General features: G+C 38.7%; 1 protein-coding gene across 4 annotated transcripts in view; it reads right to left on the bottom strand.

Annotated features, from left to right (window-relative positions):
- The window catches only part of LOC146463676 (transient receptor potential cation channel subfamily A member 1-like), a 41,957-nt gene extending 24,915 nt beyond the window's left edge, over nt 1-17,042 (bottom strand). Inside the window, exon 1 of one of the 4 annotated variants that reach the window (XM_085084285.1) lies at nt 17,022-17,042. The gene's annotated coding sequence lies outside the window, so the exon portion shown is untranslated. Of the gene's footprint in view, nt 1-2,145; nt 2,167-7,402; nt 7,555-17,021 lie in introns of those variants that run through there. The other 3 variants (XM_085084284.1, XM_085084283.1, XM_085084282.1) reach the window with 3 other exon arrangements.
- Nucleotides 17,043-17,373: the final 331 nt, after the last annotated feature.

The following is a 17,373-nucleotide window of genomic DNA, read 5'->3' as shown; positions in this document are numbered from 1 at the left end:
AAGTCCGAAGCTACATGTAAACTTCTTCCTGATCAACGGACAAAATTAACATTTTTTGAGCCCAACGGCTCACATAATCATTCAATTTTAAATTTGCAATTCAACCATACATTATAGGACACTGGAATAACAAATCAAAATGAATTTAATCGATCTGCGGCGTATAAGAACGTTCACGCCAGTTCATATTCTCGGTTCATTCATTTTTCTGATTTTTGTAGTTAACGATAAAATGAAAACACATTAAACTGAAACTTTTCTTTCTCTCTTCCTATTCAAAACATCAACTGATAACAGCTGTCAAAAACTGAATTTTCACATTCATCACGAACTGTGCCTCATTTAATCATGCATGAGGTACGACCTTAAACATACGTGCTTCAAAACGCGTTGACAACAACTTTAGTGGGCCAACTCATCAACGATGACGTCATGCACTAGTTGCCGAGCGCCCCCTGACGTTTGTGAGTGGGCAAAAACTGCACTTTCCATCTTCTAATATATCGAAAACGTCTGAAAATTACAAGACTTAAAAGAATATCTTTACACAATATCTGTACTATTTACATTTTTCTTTATGATTTCAGTAAGGCATTTGACCTTCTGCGTTTATCGCTAGGCAACTTTCACGATGAGACGAAGCCAATCCGGTATTCCCCGAAACAGTAGCATCGCTTTTACGGCAAACGCGAGATTCACGTTTATGTTTTCTTGAAAATACAGATACACAGATGAGAATAGTGCAGAATAATTCTGACCTTTGATAATGACGCAAAATTACTCAATTTTACTGAGAAACTGAAAACAGCGAGCGGCAAATATAGGACAAACATCGTCACGTGGACATTTTCTGTCGTTTGCTGTTTGCTGTAAAAGTACTTCTAAATCTCTTTAGTGACTCGAAAAAGCTATGTAGAAACTGGCTAAAGAAAATACGGTTTTTCATGCAGCTAAGTTGGTTCAAAATCGATAACTTTTCAGTGAAAGTGGCTTTGGTTCAGTTTAAGCAAGCTAAGGCGAAATGTTTGTCTCCTAGAATCGCTTACGGCTCTTGTGAAACGTTTGTGGTCTAAACACATTTTGACGTAATCTGCAGATCTACCAACTGAATAGACCCACACGAAATTGAATTTATTTGTTAACCATATGAACCTCTTGCGACCTGTCCTGGGGACAGAATTTCTGCAAATCCATGTGGTAAGTGTTTAAAAACCCGGTTTATTTACCGCAGACGATCGGATCGCGAGGATGTGTCTCTGAAGCTTAGGCCGTTTGTACAGACTAATGTTGGTGCTATTTCAGTGGCCATTTTGGGGCGATTTTAAGTGAAAACGCAGGCCTTTGTAAACCTTTGGCGGTTTTCACCGCGTATCTGGTAACGACGACAGCAGAGCACGTACGATGTCGGCATAGAGACTGTTTTGGGCCTCTCCCGATATTCTTAAACCGTCTTTTTTTTTTTCCAAATCGCGCAAATCGACGGTAGAAATCGCCGGAAAAAAATCGCTGAGCTAATTGTCTAAACGGCCATTACTGTAAGGCCATCACTGTTCTGATCTCTGAGGACTGACATCGAACAAGAATTTTTCTTGTTATTGACTCCCATTCTGCATGTAGGCGAAGTTTAAGTCTTATTTATTAAAAGCTATTGACAGGTGTTGTGACTTGTGATTTGAGAGCTTGTAATGGAAACCTTAAGTTAATTTTAAAGCTGTATTTAAACATTGCGAAAGCAGACTAGTTGGACAAAGGAAAGGCCTAGCCTTGCGCATGCTACAAAAAGACCCTCAAGGTCTTCATTCTAAGAGACCGATTAAACGCTAAATGTTTTTAAAGGACAATAAACCTGCTGGCCTCTGTATTTCTCACAGCAAAGCTTTGAAAATATAAAAGATAAAAATCCCAATTAGAAGAAAAATTAAAACTCTGTTAAAAAAACTTTTGCATTTCAAAAAATGTTTACAGAAAAGGCAGCCTTTGGCCTGTTTGGCCCATACTAAATGCAGTAGTTTGTTTCGCCATCTTTCGGAATAAATTGTACCGAGTTACCAAAGAAAAAAATAGAGGGAATTGTCTGGATAATGTGGGAATATAAGTATCTCCTGAAGAACTATCATACAGTGAGTCAAACTTCAATATTCTAACCTGGTCTTCCGCACCCTCCTCCATGTTCCCTATTTGTCGTCAAGAACTTTAATGAAAACTTCGAGTGGAGGAAGTTTCAATGGTTCTTTAAAACCCTCATCGATGTCGTGCAGTGTTGTAATTGATTGGCACGTACAGCAACCCTAAGTAATTAGTGTGTCTTCTTTTAATAACCACATATGGAAATTGTTTTTTTAGCGAGCTGTTTAATATTGATTACCATCTGTTGTTTTATTATCCTGAACATTTTTCGACGTCCCAGAGTGTACGTATAAACGGATGATATGTAAAATTCCTGAATTCAAATCAATGTATTCGCCATTCTCCTAAATTATACGGCACAAAATTCAAAAGATCGTCAGAGACAAGGCGCTCTGTTAGAAAATTCCTTACCGATTGATGTCCTGGAAAACTAACTTACAAAAAGGACGGCAAAAACAAATTTAAAAAATACGAGAGATGTAAAAATACCATGTAATAACGCGAACTATACCTCAATGCTATTTATAGTTCACAGTTGCGTGATCCAAATTAAACAATCCTGAATGCGCTAAGTTAAAGTATGAAGATAAAATATGGATAAGATATATATGCTTGTATTGTGACAAACTTTTTGTGACAAAACTTTTGAGAGAAAAGCTACAAAGAAACGATGGAAACTTGCACAGAGTTCAGTGCTTATGACTTTCTTCGTAAGAGATTGCACTTTGTAGGTGTTTTCAACGTAAGTAAGAATTTAGAAAAACACAGAGAAAATATAGTTTCAGCTAATAACATGACGCTTTTATAACTGTGCAATAATAACACCATTTAAGAAAAATCAATTAACCTGTGTTTAAGTGTCATCTTGACGCGTTTTGGAAGAGATTAATGATTTGTGTCAACGAGAAAGGTCGTTTTTCGTGAAAAATTTCAAACTTATCACTCAAATCACCTGCTTCATCAACTTATTACTATCGGGAGCAATTGACATTCTCGGAAGTTAGAATGGAAGGTGGGGGGTGGGGGGCAATTAATATAACCTGTGTGAGACCGTGCCCACCTGCCGGGTAATTAGTACTTAAACCCATTATACCCAGGTATTTGTCAGAGAAAAGGAAAACAACTATTTAAAAATTCACAAGCTGACAGGATATTCCAACCCATTCTAACTGATTTCTTGAAATTATAGTATTACATAAATGCAACTTTATTTTAAAACGCTGGCTACAAACAATTACAAGCTTGTTCATGTGGGGCGTTTACAATGGATATGAGGTCATTGACTTGCATACCGTGCTATCCTGACATTTTACGAAGAACATTCACCACTTTTTGTCCGGGCTTAATTCACCAAATCTTTCTCTGACTCTAAATCTATCCTGTTGGACCAAGTCCGTAAATCATCGCTTGATCCCCAATCCTAGACCGCTAATAAACTGAATGACTGAAAAAATTGAATGGTTGTTTAACTGAGCCAATACAAAACACAAATGGTCGACATGAGCAAGAAAATTAGCCCTGCCCTGCGGTGGGTGCAGCTTCAGTTAGGCTATAATGAGTGGTTTATGATGGACGGAATTTTCCTCTGATGCGCTCTCGCTGCTTAAATCTTGCCAACGAAACACCCTTTCAATTTCTCCACATGACAACAAAATGCACGACTAAAATTAGTTTCCCTTAATTTTAAACGATGATTAGCCAACTATAGCGCATATATAATTGGTTGTTTTCAGTCAAATTGAATGCAAATTTCGAATGTTCGACATCTGAAAGAGGAAAAATTATCCCTCCACGGGGTTGGTAAGGCTTCATGCAGTCTACAATTTATTAAGTTTATGATAGATGGAACCATGAGGGATCTTGCATTTTAACGTTTGCCAACGATGTGCTGTCGTCTTGAATTTGGCCAAAGAAATATCACTAGCACGAGGGCAAATGCCTTAAAAAACTAACTCCAGATGACAATAAAACACATCAGTTGAAATCAATTTCTCTTGATTAGAGTGTAACAATGGTCAAAGAAATGTCGCTAGCCCAAGGGCAAATCCTTTTGAAAAACTGCCCCCAGATGACAATAAAACACATCAGTTGAAATCTCTTGATTAGCGTGACTCTATAACAGGTGAGAATGGCAGCTTTTAAAATCCTAATGTAAAACGCCGATCGAGGCGCAACATCTTGAAGTGCTGTAATGAAATAATTAGCAGTTCCTGTCATGGGTACGACTTCACGTAGATTACAATTTGTTTCGGGACTTATGATAAATGGAACCATGAATTGATCTTGGAACAGTAGTTTCCCCCTGATGCTATGTCGTTGTTTAATTTGGACAAAGAAATAGCCGTGTCGAAATGACAAATCCTTTCCAGAATGCCTCTAGACAACACCAGAACACACAAAAATTATGTTTCCTCCATTATGATAGAGAACTCCATGGGAAGAACGTTTGGGCTCCTTGTGGTTACCATGGAATTTGACAAGCTGAGAGAACCGGAGAACAGATAACCTGATATTGTGACGTTTTGCAAACCTTTCTGTCCCAGCTGTCTGTGACAAGGGGACGTTTTTGAGAACCGGAGAAAAGCTAGTTTGCACTAATTTAAGCCAGATATTGTCACGTTTTCCAAACCTGATTCAACGTTTTTAAGTTCTAAGTTAGTCCAAAGAACTGAAGCTCAAAGTAATTTCGTTTTATCCTGGTATGGAGTTTCCGAACGAATTCAAACTATGGTAGAGCACGTATTCACTTTGTTTTTTCTTAATTAAAGTTATTTGTAATACTTTTTAATACATTTCTTTGCCTTGCGGGGAGCAAACCGGAAACGTAGGAGATTATAAAGATATAATTTGCATTGGAGTAATAAGTTTTGCGGAGTTAAATGCGATTTACTCGTTTTAAAAAATAATATATCTGGTAGGCGTTGAAACAAATTAAAATTACAAGTTGTTGAGGTAACACATCAACTCTTTTAATAAAGCACTATTTCAATTTTAATTTACCGAGTTCTGCCGATTTGTCAGTCAGTGGATAAAACCATAAAGCAAATTCTGTTACCAAGAGTTATTAAACCATCATTTGCGGTGTTGTTCTTGATTATGTTCTACGAGATCACTCTTAATTTCGAGTTTGCTGCTGAAGTCTCAACCCAACTTAATTACTAAACTTACAAGGTGGTTCTTAATTTTCAGTTAATTTTGCGACTGTGGATGAAATCCAGTCAAATGAAAACAATTGAGAAAAAACCTTTCTTATTACTGTTTGTTTACAATGGGATTTAAGCTTCGTCTTGAACTATACCGGCACGCCTCAGTCGAAATACTTTGTTCGGAAAATACTCGAATTAGAAAGGTGTCAGGCAGTTATTTGTTTTCGTTAAGTGAAGATTCACTTCTAAATACAATAGACTGCAGTATGGTGCCTCTCTTGCTACTGCGCATAAGTTCTGCGCATCTCGGGATCGTACGATATTTTTGCGCGGTTTATGATTATATGCGAAAAGAAGATCTTACAAAGGGCTATTGAAATCCAAAAAGAAAATTGGGGGTAACCACGCATTTTTCAGAGATAAATTGAACTTCAATTTGCCATAAAATTCCATACATTGTTATGTGTTTTAAAGCCTTTTAGAATTATTATTGCTTAATTATCTCTGAAAAATGCGTGGTTTTGCCCAATTTTTCTTTTTGGATTCCAATAGCCCTTGCTAAGATCATCTTTCCCCCATAGTCATAAACTGCTAAAAAATATTTCTGTATTGGGACACAGTGAGACGAACTTGTGAATTCGTTCTCTCTTTCTTCAGAGCATAATTGCTGCCGAGGAGTTTTTAAGGTTAAGCGACGTTTTTATTTAATCAAATCTGCTATTGTGAAGCCCTGGTTTTCACTGGCCGGCCGTAAACACAGGTGTATTTATACAAATACTAATACTCGCATGCGCAAGGAACCACGCTGATCACATTGATCAAAACTTCCGTTTTGAAAAGTTTGCAAGGACTTCTGTTCTTGCGCTAGGGTAAAATGGGAAATGCCGAATTCAGTTGACTAATTTAGTAAATGTAAACCGGGAAACCACATGTAACATAACATTAAAAAGATATTTTCTGCAGGAGGTCACAGACTTGATTGTAAGTATCCAAAACGAAAAAAAAATTGTTAAAATTTTTTTCTTATCCTCATGCACATTGCATATTATTCCCCATACAGTCTTAAAACGCGTTTACATTCTCAACGGCTGCCTGTAACCCAATACCGCTTTCACTCAAAGGTTGTCGTCGCACTAGTGATTAATTATTACACGCTCTCTAGTGACGCGAGCTTGGGCTGCCTGTGCTGTGAGCTAAACTGGAGTACAAAGTGGAAAGGTTAAGGGATAGTAAGTTGAGTCGCATGGATGATTTTATGCCTTCAATGCGCAGATCTTTCTAAAATCTTTTGGCGGCGCAAATTTCACCTGGATTAAGCTCTTAATTTCATCTATTGCCATATGGCACTCTTGGGCATTTAAGGGTTAAAGATCTACATAGAAATTAAAAAAAGAACAGAAAGAGGTGTTTCCTAATGCTAACAAAAACAACCCTTAACTGCTCCATGCTGCACTCTGCTGCACTGAACGGAACTAAATTAAACTCAAGCCAACTGAATTGAACTAAACTGCGCAACTGCACTACACCACAATAAATTAAACTGCTAAACTAAACTAAACTAAACTAAACTTAACTTAACTGAACTGAATTTAACTAAGTTATTGATTGAACTGAACTAAACAGCCGGAATAAAAACTGTAAGTTAATGCAAATTTTGTTCCGCAAAATATTGGCAAGTGATTGAGAAACGATCATCATGAAGACCTCATCTCATTTGCTTTCACCAGAAAACTGAGTCCCAGCATACTTAAAAAATTCACAGTCAGACTTTAAGAATAAGAGTCAACTTGAATTGTACAGCATCAGTGATTGATAAACAAGACCACAGACTCAAAAGGTAAAACCACCTCGTGCAAATTAATAAGCATCGCCACAGCAAAGTATTGCTATTAAAAGTAGCTCAAGTTCTCGGGTCACACTCTTTACAAGTTTCGAGAAAAGAACGAGAAGTTGCAACCATTTTCCCAGATACTGATAACTTAGAAGGGAAAGGTTTACGTTTGCCATTTTAAATCATCGCGTCTCGAGACGCTCTTACGGAGGCAGCAAAATAGTTTAACATGCTTTGATAGATAGCAATAAAAGCACAAATATTTTAACGAGAAACCTAATATACAATAACGCATTACCTTGGATGCATCCGAATCGTTGTTGCAACCTATCTGATTTTATCTCAGACTTCTACTGCGGGAAGTAATCGTGTACTCAAGACTAGATCTCAGTCAAGTGGATTGTCAGCTACTGTCTTCGCTTTACCGCAATAACTGTTGATTGTTGACTTATATAACGAAAGTGTCGAATCAGTGAGCCGTGACTCTCAGCGAGCACGCAAACGGCGCTATTAGAAGAGTGGGCAGCTATGCGCAAGACGCAGTTAGTCTTCCGGGAAAAACATCCTGTTTACGTACTATTTTTGATCAAGACTGAAGAAAATCAATCCAACATGAGATTTATTTTTATTCCAGGACTCTTAGTTTTAGAAGGTTTTACTGCTACACTTCCAACATGCTTGACTGAAGAAACACAATCTCAAAATGAAATTTTGTTCCTAAAAAGATATTATTCATAAACGACAAATTTCAATTATGTTTACCGCTTGAGCGCTCGAGGGTGAGGGGCATTAAATCGCAATCAATACCGCCGTCAAAGCCAATATCCTTGTAATTTTAACATCATGTCAGCTAAGAGGGTCACTTAATATGTTTTGTTTGTTTTGGATCAGTGCTTTTGATAAAACTTTCATGGCCGGATAACTAAACTGGCAACATTTGACTTCTGTTCAATATTTTTTCGACAGTTCCTTGAAAAAGAATGGTTGATCTTTTAATCTTTTAGTTCCAAAGTAAATTTTTCAAATCCATATCTTTGGCTCCCTACATTTTAATTACAAGGTCTGACAATTCATTAAACATACCACTGCATCGCACCACTCACGCAAGACAAATGTAGGAAGCGATATGGGCAGGGCCAACCTGCTGACGTAAGACGCTAGACGGTCCAGGGGTCCGCCCACTTCAATATGGCGCCGTTTTACGTTTTGCTCGGAATATGGCTAAAAGTCAACCATTTTCCTTTTCAGGTTAACGAACTTAGAATTGAATAAATGCGTTAAAAAAGCAATGTTGATTTCACGGTTGGTAGAAATATATGGTAGCACAGCCTTTCTTCCTCAGAGTACTACAGACCTACAGACAAAACAACTCTAAAGAGAAAGGGACAGGTTACTGTTTTAAATAAGGGGGGCTGCAGTTAGATATCACTCGATATCACCGGGTTGAACCTCAGTTATGGACCCAGGTGTTGTAGTGTTGCCTGCTAATGCTGGTTTCGGGCATGTTTTCGAGGTGAAATTACAAGCCGTTGTGTTAGACAGAGACCTAGGAACCCTAAACAAACCAATCATGGCATAGAATCGCTCATATCGACGGTCTGTCTGGGTCTTTAGAGTGTGTGCACGGCGGCCATTTTGGAGGACTAAAACAATAGAAGGTATTTGCATAAAAATAGAATATATTTCCCAAAGGAAAATCATTGTATTGTTTCGGTCCTCCAACATGGCCGTCGTGCACACACTCTATAACTGGGATGTATTGAATTAAAACGGACATAAAAACAACCCGAAGACTTCTAATCAAATTTCACTTTAAACAGGGAGCTGCAGTTAGATATCACCGCAATGAACCTCAGTAATGGACCCGGTGATCATTGACTTCAAGCTCAATTCAATATTCATCAGGTATTCACCAGCCTTTCTGCTATTGCTAATCAACCACAAAAATGAGTTCGGTCGAACCGCAAGGGAAAATATTTGCCTCTCGGTCATCGCTCCCGGCTCGTATGCATCTCTGGCCGTCATATACGTAATGGACAAGAGCTAAAGCAATTAAGCCTTCCGGTCATTGATTCCACTCAAGGTCAAGGGTTTGCTATGTTATTGAAGGTTTAAAAGAACCGAGATCACGTTTCATAGATTGAAAATAAATCAGTCTCTTCGTATAAATTTTTTGTAATAAATTAGCTTCATCGAGGGAGGAAGTTAAAAAAATTCACCGCTCGAAACATGGAAAATAGAAAATCTATAATAAATAAGCTTTATTTTCAGAGGGTAACATACCCTGCTAGCAGAGACTTCTTTCGGGCAAATCTTTTAGCATGTAAGAAGTCGTTCGCGTCTCTAGAATTTGCGTAGTCGGCTTGAAGTGTACAAGTCAACTACGCGAAATACAAGCGGATGCGAACGACTTCTTACATGCTAAAAGATTTGCCAGACAGAAACCTCTGCTAGCAGGGTAACAGTAGCTATCTTAAGCAATTACAGGATAACAGTGTCATCTTAAGCAATAACGCCTGCGGTACATGCTGCATTTATAACTTAACTATTTGTCTAGTTTTTTTTTTATGAATCAATGTTTTGTCTTGTACTGTGTCAGGGCTCCATTTAAACTAGCTCTGCTAAATTGGATGCCCCTAGATAAATATTGAATTACATAAAATAAATAAATAAAAATAAAATTACTGACGAACTTGCATTTTTTTTTATTGCGGCCCTCTAGACTATGTAGATTGCAATAAAACATTTCTATCAATCAATAACTGATAATAAAAGTTAAAATTGTTGAAAATATTCGATAAAAATGGAAATAACGTCCAAAAAGCTATCTATTTACAAATCTGCGGATTCCATGCGGTATTATAGATTAAAACTGCGTCAACATCAAATATCGGAAAGATAGGTTTTGTCTTATTTTCTAGCAAACGAGTTCTGTCGTGTGAGAATTTAATATCAATTTCAATAATTCTGTCTTGAACAACTTCAAGGACTTTTTTGTTTTCAATAGCTTTAGAACTCACGTCTCATGCACTCATACAAAGCAGGTCACGTACAGTGGGGACAAAAATACAGCACAGCCATTTCACGTTTTCCCTGGGACGCATCCGGTTTCTCGTCATTTGTTTTACCAAACAAAAAAAAGCAAAAAACAAAAAAACAAGGACCGGAAAGCAGAGGCGGTCGAACGCCCTCGACATTCATCACCTCGGGGCCGTAGAAAAGCTGGTTATTATTTGACCTTTTATTTCTGAGAACTGTTTTTTTTTTCATGCTTAATTGAGTTGGCGATTCGTGGATGGAATCCTAATTTGGGCCACCCTGGGAATGAAAGCACCTTAACCAACACGTTCATACAGGTGCCTGTTCTTATGTCAATAATCAATCGACCAATTTTAACGATGTCTTTTGATGAATGCAATGAATGATTTTCCAGTAATCAGAGACCCATGTATGCGCAAAGGATTTTGGGATCGCCAGGGGGCAAACATTGCTAGTCGCTAGAAAGAAATGTATGGCGTAAAGTTGTTTCTTTGTCAAAAGCAGTGGTTTTGGACAAAGAGTAACGAATTTTCGCCGTGATTTTGTGAGAAGCGGAGGTGACTAATGTTTGTGCGTGGAAATTGTAAGTTTTTGTGTGGTTGATGCGATAAAATCTATCGATAAACACTCTTGCGTAAGGTTGATTGTGAAATCTACTGAATCTACATCAAGTTATTGTATTGAAAAAGTACAAACTTTTGGCAGCTTAGGTGTAAATTTCAGGGGATTGACTCAATAAAGCCTTTTCAGTTGTAATTATGTGTGTCGATAATTGTCTAATCATTCTGTGGCGTAATCAAAACACAGGAGAAAAATAATAACTAAAGCTTCCGCTACACAAACCTCACTACAGGGCGGATCGGCGAAGCGATATTAACAAAAACACAAACGGACTGAAGAGGACTTAAGCCCTCAATTTAACGCATTGCATAGCTTTCAAACAAGCTACAATGATGAAGAAAGGATCAAAAGACAGATAGCCGTGATAAGAAACACGACATCTAGCGACAAAAGCAAATAGCCGGGCTCAGCAACACAAAAGCCGCAAGATACTTTTACACCGTTCAATTCCTATCCTTACAGTGATAAAAAGAGAGGCTATACTGTCACCGGATGCACTGAAATGGGCCATACCAAACCTGAACCAAATGCCACAAAGTACATAAGAACGGCAGTCGCTTAACAGAAACAACAAGAGTTCTAATAAACGATACGCATAACCCAGAAATGACCTATGAGATCAAAATACAAAACATGCGACAGTGACCATCACGCAAATCCTCCAAACCATAAATCGACATAAATGGCATTTAATAAGAAGAAAATCAAGCTCTTAAAGAAAATTTACGGGGGACACTGCTCTTTTCATAAATGAGAGGGTGTTCTCAAAAAGATATACCCGTGAGGGCAAACCTAAAACACGCACGTGAGCGCGAAGGCTTGTCAACCCTATATTTATACACCTCATACAGCACAGTGATCACCGCCTGGCATAGGTTGTTAATATGGACTGTTAATATCGGCACACATACAATTATAACTGAAAAGGCTTTATTGAGTCAATCCCCTCAAATTAATACCTACGTTTGTATTCTTTCGAGACTATTGGTCACCATTACTTGATGTAGATTCAGTAGATTGTACAATCAACATTTCGCATTTATCGATAGATTTCATCCCAGTTATAACACAAAATCTTACAATTTCCACGCACCAACATTAGTCACCTCCGCTTCTCACAAAATCACGGCGAACATGCGTTATTTTTTGCCCGAAATCACTGCTTTTGACGAAGAAACAACTTCATGCCATACATTTCTTTCTAGCGACTAGCAATGTTTGCCCCCTGGCGATCCCAGAATCCTGTGCGCATAACATAGGTATCTGATTACTGGAAAATCATTCATTGTAAAATAACGAATAATTTGATGAAGTAGGCTTTCATGTTATTTTAGTGGGGCCTTTTTTTAAAATTTTAACTTCTTATCGAGCATTGAATCAAAACAAATGCTATATTAATTTGTTGGTACTTTGGGGTCATCGGCACGCGATTGTGGCGTCAAAATATCGCATTCTCTCATGCGATCACGCGATTTGAAACGAAATCGCCGGAAGCGGTAATGCTTGTTCCGGGATTGAAGGGAACATACAAAATAATAATACAAATAAACAAACGACACACTCATTCGTTGTTTTTTTGGCTTTCACTGGAGTCAAGTAAGCATACAGAAAGGCCAATAGTATAGACTGCTAATGCCTGTTTCAAACGTGTTTTACTGAAAGATGAAATTACAAGCCGTTACGTTTATAGGCAGAGACCTAGAAACCCTAAACAAACCAATCATGGCACAGAATCGCTCACATCGACGGTCTGTCTGGGTCTACTGGGATGTATTGAATTAAAACGGACGGAAAAACAACCCGAAAGATTTCTAATCAAATTTCACCTAAAACAGTGGTCAATTTTCTTTTTTCAATTGTGCAAGCAACGACTATCGAGCGCTACTCAAGATTTTGCATTATAATTTAGCTCGCGATCTTGTTTACCAGCAGACAGACGTGCACGTGCAGTTTGGAAATTGGGAGTGCTCGGCCACTTGGCCAATATCCAGCCATCTTGACCTCTTACGCTTGATCGATGTGATACATCGTGAGCTCACGCTTGGTTGATAACCCACATACGCAATCATAACGGAATGAAGTGTTGAAAAGAATGATCACAATTTACCACAAGTCGTGATACTGAACAGCTAACATAGCAAGAAACACCGTCCGCGATATCGGACCGGTCGCTTTCTGAAACTGAGAGATCTTGTTTCCTTGGAATGAGTCTAGCATAATCATGCGTAATAGTGAAAATTAAAAGGCATCTCTGGGAGATCAAGAGAAGGGCCAGTTATCGATTGAACTATCTAAAGCTGTTTAACGAGAAGCTTATCCCAATCTTAGAGGCTGGCTGTATCAGATAAGACCGTACATAGTTACAACGTTTACATTCCGGAAAATCGATACGGCTACAATAATGACTCACGATACTGTTACAGTACACGGTCACCTTTATGATCACGCAAAGAAAACAAAAATTTGTTCAAGAAAACAAAACTTTCTGATATTCGTTAAGTACTGTAAACAGCTTCCGAGAACTGAGCCTCTGGTAGAAATAATCGGTGATTATTGTATTCTTTCAGCTGGCCTCGGACAAGTGAGTTTGCATGCAACTAACAGTCGAACAGCGCTGCTTGATATTTCTCTTTTCGTCTCACGTACCTTGATATTATCCGGGGGGCAGGGTCCTCTAAATAAGCCGTTCCGAGGTTCGTGCCGCCTCAATTTGAAGGGAATGATTCAGAGGTGTTTAGGTCCGAAAATTCGGCCTAGACTTTGGGCATTTTGGCTTCCTTGTGGTCTCAAAATGAGTACAGTGGAGGTGATTTTTCAGAGAAATTCGGGACTCGTTTAAAAATGTTTATCAAGGCCTATAACATCACCAGTAAGAGCTGACGGGTCTGTCTCAGGCTTAATTAAGATTTCTTGTGGTTACCTATTTTCGTTTTTAATCGACAAGAAAAGCCATCGATTTACCGCTTCTGGCACTCAAACACGAGGTATGAAAACGGATACGGATTAAAGGACGACGAAAAATGAAGTATTTTTGTCTGAATTTGGTGAACGAAGCGGTACGTATACACGAATCAAAAATTCCGAGGAGTAACCCCCCCCCCCCCCCCCCAGCACACCCACTCCACCCCCCGGAGACAAATACAGTTTCGAGCCTCCTAAATTGAAATGTTTTTATCACGAAAAGAACGTTGTTCGAGAAGTGCCAGTGAAAACAAATATTGTCACTAGCAATTTTCAATATATATCATTGTTGCCACAGTTTTCAGGATGACGGCTGTTTGTAATTAATTTACCCGCAGTACTCGTGGCCTCCTTGTAATGTAGGTTTTATCTGTTTTGTGATGTGAACACATACTCTGGATGGAGCGGATACTTACAAAATACGTACTTATTAATCATGGGCTGCATGGGTTGATATCCTGGTTTCTAATAGCATATATTTCTATATTATTACATTGCTTTTGCGAAGAAGTCTTATTTTCATTAGCTGCGTGATAAACCCACGGTTTATTTTTGGTAACCTGAAGGCTTAGCCGTGCATGAAGCCGTGAAGTAGAGCGTTCTTGCGTGACTGTATGTGGGTGTAGTCGACGTGAAGTGCGTTTTATTGCTTGGGGTGGCAAACCAACCTGGTTCTTCTAAACGATGTTAACAGCAGAATCAAGATGTAAAAGTTTACCGAGCTCCTTCAGCAAGGAAACAAAATTTTCGGAGATATCGCAAATGAAGATGTTTGATTGTTCGTGTCTACTTCAATTCAAGTAGCAATGTCGCCCTAAGAGGTTCACGCGACATTTGGGTCAAGTTTTATGACTCCCGCCTCCCCCCCAAAAGAAGTATCTCGGCGGAATAATTCAAGGCGACATTGTTCGAGTAATCGAAAGAATTTCTAAGAAATAAAGGTAATCGTCGAACGAAAATGAGAGTTACTGAGGCAAAGGCATAGTTTAAAACCGTAATGGCTAACATGTTTGAAACCAAATAAAACTGAGAGACCAAAAAACTGAGCCACTATCTGTCTTATACCAGGAAGCCGAGGTAGAAAGGAATGAAACAAACAAAGGCAAAAATTGATTGCCACTTACTTACTTACTTACTTTGATTCGCAGACTTCAACTTCGAGGATGTTTACAGCACAGCACGGAGTGTACCCCAAGGCGCGCTATGCGAGCTTGAAGGCAAAGGCGGGTCTAAAATAATACCTAAAATAGCGAGCTATTGTTCCTGCTAACCTAATTATTCTTTCCTGTTAATTGAGACGTTTTCACAGCGTGTGACCATAGCATACGATTGTTTTCAGGAAATGAAGAATATGCTTTTATAAACGTTGTAGAAGACAGAAAGAAAAGACAAGCAACCCCTTAACTTACTACAAGTACTGAGTGACGCTGTCTACAGTCGGGCGCATTTAAGACATCAATCATGATTGGGTTGTAATCGGATGATAATTGAAGAGTGTTAAAGTTCACACTCGCTAATAAAATTCTTCCAAGGTTCTGACCGGGTTATAATTACCGCCAATAACCTCTGGGGTTTGTTTGATTTGGTGACGATCAATTAAGATGAAGAAGGAAACTTGTTTCAATGAAAACACATTTCTTGTTAGTTCGTAGAGAAACAAAGCAACTTTCAAACACTTTTCTTTACAGAATGTCGATCAGTGTAAGAAAATAAGCGAAAAAATGGCCGCGGAAAGATCAGATAAACAGTCCGCATGCATGTCTTTTGGTGATACAACAGCGAAACAATAGCGCTCACCAGCAACCATTCCACGACTTAATTAATGATTAGTTTTTCTGTGCGTGTTTTTTTAGAGCAGTTTTCATTTGAGCGTCGTAAAACCAAAACCAAAGAAAATCATTCTGAACTATCACAACAGGCGTAAACAGTGAAATGAACCAATCAGAGCTCGAAGTCAAATGAATTGCAGCCGGCGCCAAGCGCGGGAAAACACGTGCAAGAGAGTCACGATTGATTGATTTTGGTTTTGTTTCTCATTGGTCGAGAAAGTGGCGCGAGTTTTGCTAACCAATCAGAGAGTGTAGTAATGCAAAACCGAAGCAAACGCGAATTGCTTTCGACACTCAATTGCTCTACTGTCACATTAGATCCTAATTTTATTAATTAATCTAATAAACTGAGTAAGGGGTAAAATTGGCATAAATCGTAGCAAAACGTAAACATGAGAAAGCCGTAACAAACCCTTATAGATAGAGACCAATCGTGAGATTCGCGTCTGTATATTTCTTCAAAAAAAATAGGTACATCACTGATGAAAATAGTTGATAAGAATCGGGATCAAGTCTGAGATAACGGAAGAGGAAAAGTGGGGAAATAACCGTGACAGGTGCCACAATTCGGCCGGTTTCTTTGGTATGGGATGTGTTGCATGTCCAACGCAATCATATCCGAACACGGCTTAGCTGTAGACACGAAGCCCTTCAGTTCCATTGCTATCGGGAGAGGTCCTGGAAACGAGGTTGAATTTTTTTTTCGATTAGACATGGAACTGCGACGGTATCGTTGCTTACTCTTTAATTAATTTCTCGTTACGTTTCTTCAAAGAGTTTTTATCCTGACATGATACTTGCTCTGATGTCAATTAATTTCACCAGAAATTTTAAGATTTGAAAAAATTAGTTGACATTTTAAATTTAAAGCCCTGGTCAAATGGCGCATGATAGTCAATGATAGTTGATGATAGTCGATGACAGTTAAAGCGCGCGCGCTCGTTTGACCACCAACTATCATGCGCTATCATCGACTATCATTCACTTTGAGCGTGTCCAAATTCTGCATGATAGCTGATGATAGATTTCCCGTTTGACCACGCGCATGATAGTTGATAACAGTGGATGATAGTTTTGATTATCATTAACTATCATCGACTATCATGCGCCGTTTGACCAGGGCTTAACGCCCGATTACCACCTAAAATGATTTCTGGCGAAAATTAAGTGATGCTGCTGAGGTACAACAAGACCAAGAGCAGAATGTTTTCGGGAAAATTAAAACAAGACGCTCGCCTCGCGACTCCGTCGCTGGTCAGTCAATCTTTCGGCGCATAAGAAGGCGACTTGAGGTAAATCTAAGATAGACCTTGATATGCCCGAAATCATTGTGCATGCACAATATCGATCCCAGGAATCATTATTGATTTTATGCCAGAGGATCGGCAAGTTTGAAATTAAATTAGAAGCAAGTGATAAACCCTCCATAATCTTTTAACGACTAGAAATGAATAATCAAGATCGTACCTTGTTCTCACCACACGACTTTGTTTTCCAAATGTCTTGTCCGGGTCTCGGCCTTTAAAGCCAGTCATCCCGTTTCCGCCAACATTGAAAGGTTCCACGGTTGCAACCCGGTCTCCAGAAAAATAGCTTCTTTCTTCACTATGGCCATGGTCTTTGAAACGTTCGTCCGAAGCAACTACGACAAGAACTGCAAATGATAATCAGTAATAATTCCGTACTTGCTAATGAGCTCATAAAACACGCTCCAACTCTAGAGCACGTGCACAAAATTTTTCACGAGCGCTTTGGTTTGTTGCTACATGTTTCGAATAAATTACACATAAATTGATAGCAGTAATGAACTGAATGTTCG

This window comes from Pavona decussata, unplaced genomic scaffold, assembly GCF_977016875.1.
Source record: "Pavona decussata unplaced genomic scaffold, jaPavDecu1.1 SCAFFOLD_175, whole genome shotgun sequence".
Lineage (NCBI taxonomy): Eukaryota > Metazoa > Cnidaria > Anthozoa > Scleractinia > Agariciidae > Pavona > Pavona decussata.
Note: the sequence above shows the minus strand (reverse complement) of the source record. Positions and strands in the feature narration are given on the sequence as shown.